The sequence below is a fragment of the Brassica oleracea genome, chromosome C2 (genome assembly GCF_000695525.1).
Source record: "Brassica oleracea var. oleracea cultivar TO1000 chromosome C2, BOL, whole genome shotgun sequence".
NCBI lineage: Eukaryota > Viridiplantae > Streptophyta > Magnoliopsida > Brassicales > Brassicaceae > Brassica > Brassica oleracea.
This window is the reverse complement of record NC_027749.1, coordinates 6,843,829-6,851,257: the sequence shown is the minus strand read 5'-3', so window position 1 is coordinate 6,851,257 and position 7,429 is coordinate 6,843,829.

The window sequence follows — 7,429 nt, the reverse complement described above, 5'->3', positions numbered from 1 at the left end:
GTCGATGACTCAATATGTTCGATCAGATTGTGGCATGGCCGATGGTAAAGAAGAACCAACTATCATGTTCGAGGACGAAGCATATTCTGCCCAAATTTTTCATCACCCACGGATTGCAGAAAATTGGAGAGGTCCAAGGGACCTTCAGTAATGTCCAAATCAGGGGGAGTAATGTGTGTTGTACTCTTTTTCCTTCACCATGGTTTTGTCTCAATTGGGTTTTCCTGGTAAGGTTTTAATGAGGCAACATTAAAGCACATTACAAGCTTTAAATGGTTATGGCATCCAAGGGGGAGTGTTATGAACCTGATTGTGGATAGCTCATAACCAAGAGATTATGATTTGTAATCTTTCCATTTATCTATGACGGTGTAATCTCTTATATAATGAACCTTTATGTTATGAATAAAGAGAGACGTTTCCGTTACTTTTATAACAAAAACTTTATATTTACTTGGAAATTTTTATTCTTTTGTCAATGAAACATTTATTCAAGATGTTCAAGTCAAACGACTTGGGAACAAAACAGAGTATTTGAAATAATGAAAACAACAACATCATAAGGTGCCTTAAACAGACCGAGACCTTCATGAGAAGGTAAAGGAACTTAACCCTCCTACCGGAACATATAGAAGCCGCATTTGTGGCACAATTTATGAAGAGCCACCATTTGTAGCCTCAACGATCAGAGTGGACGATAGCCACCTAGACATGTTCCTTGCAATATAGGACTGAAACCGACGGTATTTGGTGACACTCATAGCAATCTCTCCAGGTAAAAAAAATGGCATAAGAAGAGACAACCAGCAATCTCCCCAACTATCAAACTGGAAATTTTTATTCAATTATGTTTTTTACAAACTCTTTTTCAAAAAAGGAGGAGTTTCTTACAAACATTCAAAATTTGCTTTACGATATAGAAGCGAATAAAATTTCTACGCAATATCATATTTCCGCATTTCTCCATGATTAATAAATGTTGGATAATTCCAAGCTTATGGATACTTAGAATATTATTAGATGTTTAATATGTTAAGATAAACACAATAAGGAAACCTAGAAATAGGAAAATGAAGTTTCTGTTTAGGTTAGGTTTGTGTTTTCCATATTCCACATGTTAAAGAGAATTGTCATTCATATAAATAGAGATCTTATGGAGAGGTGTTCCATAAGGGAACTAAGAGAGAAACATTGAAAGCTTTAGTTTTGAGTAGTTTCTAAAGCTAATAAAAAAAGTTGTTCTTATAATTCTTTGTTTCCTAAGAGATTTTAATTGGTATCAGAGGAATGACAAGAAGTATGCTGAAGGCAATGAAGATGCCGAACTACTTATGGGGTGAAGCTGTACGACATTCAACTTACCTCATCAATAGAGTTCCTACAAAAGCCTTGAAGAATCAGACGCCATACGAGTGCCTTACATCGAGGAAACCAAATATCAAGCACTTGAGGATATTCGGTTGTGTAGCTCATGCGAAAATCATTGGTCCTTATCTGAAGAAGTTGGATGAGAGATCAAAGAGTATGGTCAATCTTGGAACTGAGCCGGGTTCCAAAGCCTATAGACTCTATGATCCAGACACAGGGAAAGTGATGGTGAGTGGAGATGTGATTTTCGATGAGAAGAAAGCTTGGAACTGAGCGTCTACAACAAACCAAGCTGATTGTGAACCGAGCATGCTTAAGTTTCCACATGAGGGTGATATAGAAGAAGGTAATGATCAAGGTGAGGATCATGGACAGGAAGCTATAAACCAAGATGAGGAAGAAGAAGAAGATGCGGATCACAATGCAAACCAAGACGGTGGAGGTCAACCGTTGGTGACTAGACAAGGCCGAACCATAACAAACCCAAGATATCTCGATGATTATGTGTTACTTGCAGATCAAGAAAGTGCAATGCTGTTGATCACAGTGGATGGCGAGCCAGAGAACTATTTTGAAGTTGAACACGTACAAGAATGGGTTGAAGCGATGGTGGCCGAGTTGGAGTCTATCACAAGAAACTAGACATGGGAGCTTGTGGATAGACCGGCTGGAGTGAAACCTATAGGGTTGAAGTGGATCTACAAGATAAAGAGAAAGGAGGATGGTACAGTGAGCAAGTATAAAGCGAGACTTGTGGCAAAAGGCTATGTACAAAGAGAAGGAATAGATTTCGATGAAGTACAACAGTGGCACGACTTGAAATTATTCGGCTCTTAATAGCACTCGCAACAGCAAATGGTTGGGAGATACATCACATGGACGTGAAGACCGCTTTCTTGAATGGAGATCTAAAGGTGTTAGTGTATATAACTCAACCCGAAGATTTCCAAAAGAAAGGAGAAGAGGATCGAGTTTATGTGTTACACAAGGCTTTGTATGGGTTACGCCAGGCACCCAGGGCATGGAATGTGAAACTCGATCAGGTTCTCAAGGAGATGAGATTTGATAAGTGCACGAAAGAACCATCAATGTACCGCAAGACTCAAGGAGGAGACGTCTTGATCATACCCATCTACGTTGATGATCTATTTGTGACAGGAACTTCGCTTAAGGTGATTTAGGCAATTCAAGGAGGAGATGTCTAAGAAGTTCGAGATGTCAGATCTAGGTAAGCTAACGTACTACCTTGGCATAGAGGTGATTCAAGGAGCAGACGGAATCAGAATAAAACAAGAGAGGTATGCTCAAGGAATCATGTGTGATACAAAGATGGAAGCGTGTAACGCAACTCAAATTCCAATGGAGGCGAATTTAAAGATCTCAAAAGCTGGAGATGAACGAGAGATAGATGCTACCGAGTTCAGAAGAATTATAGGATATTTGAGGTATCTGCTTCACACAAGACCCGACATGTGTTACGCAGTAGGTGTTCTTAGCAGATACATGCACAATCCGAGAGACTCTCACGGACAAGCCATCAAGCACATACTGCGGTATGTGAAAGGAACAAAAAACTTCGGTCTGTTCTTCAAGAGAGATGGGCCAAGGAGTGTCGATGGTTATAGTGACAGGAGTCACAATATTGATCTCGATGACGGGAAGAGCACGTCAGGTCATGCATTCTACTACGGTTCATCACTGATCACTTGGACGTTCCAGAAGCAGCAGACGGTTGCATTGTCATCATGCGAAGCAGAGTTCATGGCAGCGACAGAAGCAGCGGAGCAAGCTATATGGATCAAGGAATTGTTGAGTGAGATATTAAGCAAAGAAGCCGAGAAGGTCAAGCTTAGGATTGACAACAAATCAGCCATTGCTCTAACGAAGAATCCAGTTTTCCATGGAAGGAGTAAGCATGTACTCAAGAAGTATCACTTCATTCGTGTGTGTGTGGAGAACATACAGATCAAAGTGGAGCATGTGTCGGGTGTTGAGCAGAAGGCCGGCATCCTGACCAAGTCATTAGCAAGGATTATGTTCAAGCAAATGAGGAGCTTAATCGGAGTTCAAGAAATTGATCTCCCTAATTCAAGTTGGAATTAAGGGGGTGAATGTTGGATAATTCCAACCTTGTGAAAACTTAACATATTATTAGATGTTTAATATGTTAAGATAAACACAATAAAAAAACCTAGAAATAGTCAAATAGGAAAATGAAGTTTCTATTTAGTTTAGGTTTGTGTTTTCCATATCCCACATATAAATAGAGATCTTATGGAGATGTGTTTCATAAGGGATCTAAAAGTGAAACATTGAGAGCTTTAGTTTTGAGTAGTTTCTAAAGTTAATAAAAAAAATTGTTCTTATATAATTCTTTGTTTCCTAAAAGATTTACATAAATTCTTACAGTTCTACCATCTCAATGGAACTGGTCAATGGTGATACTATTCAGGAAAGTACATTACTAAAAGATGCGATTCCACCTTCTTCGTGGGGTTTGTCAATCAAGATCATATTGCTTTTTTTTTGTTTCCGTTAAAGGCACTGCTCTTTCTTAACTAATGTTACTATTTATGAGGTACCTAGAATTTAAGAACTATTCATAAATATACAGCCTGATGAAGCCATGGTCTAATCACACGTTTTCTTATCACATGTCTTGTGCCCAAAGCCGCTCTTAAAATTTGATGGTTCCATAATATTATGATGCATATAGTTATGAATAGAATCAATTAAGAAAACACAGGATAATATCTTATGATCCTCGTAGTTAGGAAAGAAATCAATAACAAATAACAATAAACATGATTTTATTTAAGTTGTATAACATAATATATTGGATTCAAATATAAGAAACTACACAATTGAATCATTAGAATATTTGTATAGTAGAAAAGGGGACTGGCTTCGTTCTTAAATGCTTAAATTTGAATTAGGGCTGGGAATTGTGTTATAACTAGGGGTGGGAATAATATTTGTAAAATTGATTTGATTCGTTATCGATTTCGATTTGAACCAAAAAGTTTGAATGTTTATGTCTATAACTATAGAAATCAAAACAAATACTAATATCTATTATTGACAAAAATAAAGTTAAACAGATTTCTAGTATGATTCGTTATATATATGTAGATATTTTAAAGAACTATAAATATAAATATAAATTATTTAATTAGTATATTTTATGTATGTTTTATTATATTTTATTTATTAAAGTAATTATTTTGTTAATAGAGTTTTAAATATTCCATGAAAAAGAATCGTTAATTATAAAATTATGTGTTTTAATTTTTAATAGCCTAATATAGGGCTTGTGCATAATATCTGCACCGAAAAAATGCCCGAAGTTTAAGATACCGAACCCGATTGGATCAGGCTTAAATATCTGAATGGGTCTATATTCCAAAATCTCAAAAATCGATACCAAAACTGACCCGTACCAAGAACCGAATGAGTATCCATACATATTCGAACATATAAATATATATTAGTTATAATTATACTTATAAATATAAATAGATTCTTTGATACAAATTATCCAAATCAGATTGTATCCCGGTTATTTTCAGATAATATCTATAAATATCTTTAAAATAATTAATATTAATAATTAGCCATAAATATAGGAATGACATGACATTGTAATTATCAAGCTAAATTAAGAGCAAAATCCTATTAGGAATTTTGCTTTAATAGTATATATAATTATTTATTTTGTAATAAAATATTCTTATTTTATATCATCTTTGATTTTACTTTTACACTTCTTTTTTAAAAATAAATAAATTTTATTTGTGCGGATCAAATTAGATATCCGATTAACTATATAAAAATTTTGAATATCTAAACACCAAATATCTGGATAATTGTAGATCAGATCGAATAAATGATTATCCAGACCACACATATCAGATCACAAATACCTCTAAAAATTTGGATATTTGATTTATATCCACCCCTAATTTGAATATGAAATTACGTATGAAGAAAACTGCTCTTTATGAATTCATGAAATGACCAGCGGTATCTTTTTAGCAATACCAATGGTATCTAAAACCTACAAGTTGCTGATCTGGAAATTTTTAAAAGTAAGTGAAAGTTTGGGCCAGAGGCACCATTACATATAAAGAAATGGGGTTACAGCTGAAATTGATTAAGTGGAATATAATTGAGTGGAATGAATTATTTTTGGGGTTCCCACTAAAACTTGTGGAAATTTAATGTTTACCTATTTCATGGTATCATTTTTCATTTTTACCACCACTAAAGAAACATTTTCAAAAATATATTCTTCATTAAGTGGCAAAAAACTATACCATTGTTATTTATATATATAATAGATCATTATTTAAATAAATAAAAATTAAAAATTAAAAAAAAAATTTATGTTTTCGAAATATACTTTCTCAAATTCGAACTTTTTCAAAAAAAAAAATTTTGAATTTTTTTTTTCGAATTTTGTTTTTATTTTTTCAAAATTTCTTTTTGAAAATCGAAAATTATGTTTGAAACTATTTTTTTAATTTTTATATATTTTTAAGTATTTATTTATATATTTATTAGAATCATAAATTTCACTTTCCAGAAACCCTAACCCACCCCACCCCTCAACTCTATATAATCTCTAACTCTAGATTAGTTAACGCTAAGAGTATAAGTGTCTTTTACTTTTCATTAAAAATAAAGATAAAAGTAAATAGTGTAAACAAGAAAAATGATACTAGTAATGTGGTATTTGCGTCAATTTCTCCTCAAACTTCACCCTTAGTTTATCAAACACACGTAGGAAAAATCATGGGATAAATAATGAATATATATATTGAAGGATAATGTATCTTATTTTGCAAAGGATAATGTATTTTGTAAAATAGCATATCTTGTTGAAGATTTGTTTTGTTGTCCAAGCCGGGAAACAAATTCTCGCAAACAGGGAATTATATCGGTTCTTTACTTGGTCACCCATTAAACATCTTAAATGATACAAATTCCCAAATTTCTGTGAAGTTTATGTCAGTTTGGATTTTGGTTTAGAATAATGTTGGTTTTATAATACACGTTTGTATGTATTCATTTTTTTCAATTTTTACAGACTCTTTGCTAGACAATATTTGTTTTTAGCAAAATGTTTTGGCAAATTATAAATAAATGATGTGTTTTCGCCTATGATTTTTTTTTTTGAAAAACAGTACCCCAATATCATATAATCATAACGTGTTATCATAAAAAAATCATAGTCGTGTTTATTGCGTCAACTATATAAATACTTGTATCCATAGATTCATGTAAAACTAGGAATTTAACAATGATATATAAAGTACAAAAAAATCCAGAGTATTATAACAAACTTAACAAGGAAAAGATAGATATATGTATATAAATATATACTTTGTTAGTTAATCATATGGTTCTAATTTTACAATTAAATGATTATGTTTTTTTATCAAAAATGATTATGTTTAAGTATACATGACACATACGGGAAAACTTGAACGGAAAAAACTAATGTAGGGCAAATCTCCCAAAAATCCTGAAATTGTTTTTACCAAAAAAACACAAAAATAAAAAAAATGACAATTTTTTTTTTTATGAAAAAGACCATTATACACTTAAGATATATAAATATAAAAATAAATATTTTTTTAGTTTTTGAAAAAAATTTCAAACTCAAACTTTTTCTATTTTCGAAATATTTTCTTTGTTGATTTTTATTTTTCAAAATTTTTGTTTTGAAATCTGGAAAATTCATTTTGAAACTGTTTTAAAAAATATTTAAAACTCGGTGATTTTCCTATGCTCATGCACGGATATAAATATTTATAAAGTAAATATACTATAATAATTGATTGATATTTACTTTTAAATTATTTTAAAAAAAATCCTAAACGCTATCCGAGAACTCCACCCCTCATATCTAAAATATAAGTCTATATCTATGATAAAAAAATATATATCAAATGTCATGGAATTTCTCTATATTATATTGCATTGTGTATCTTTTGGGATTTATACATAAATACATTGTTGCGTGAGCTCGACTTGAGAAGCCAATTTGCCTAGTGAA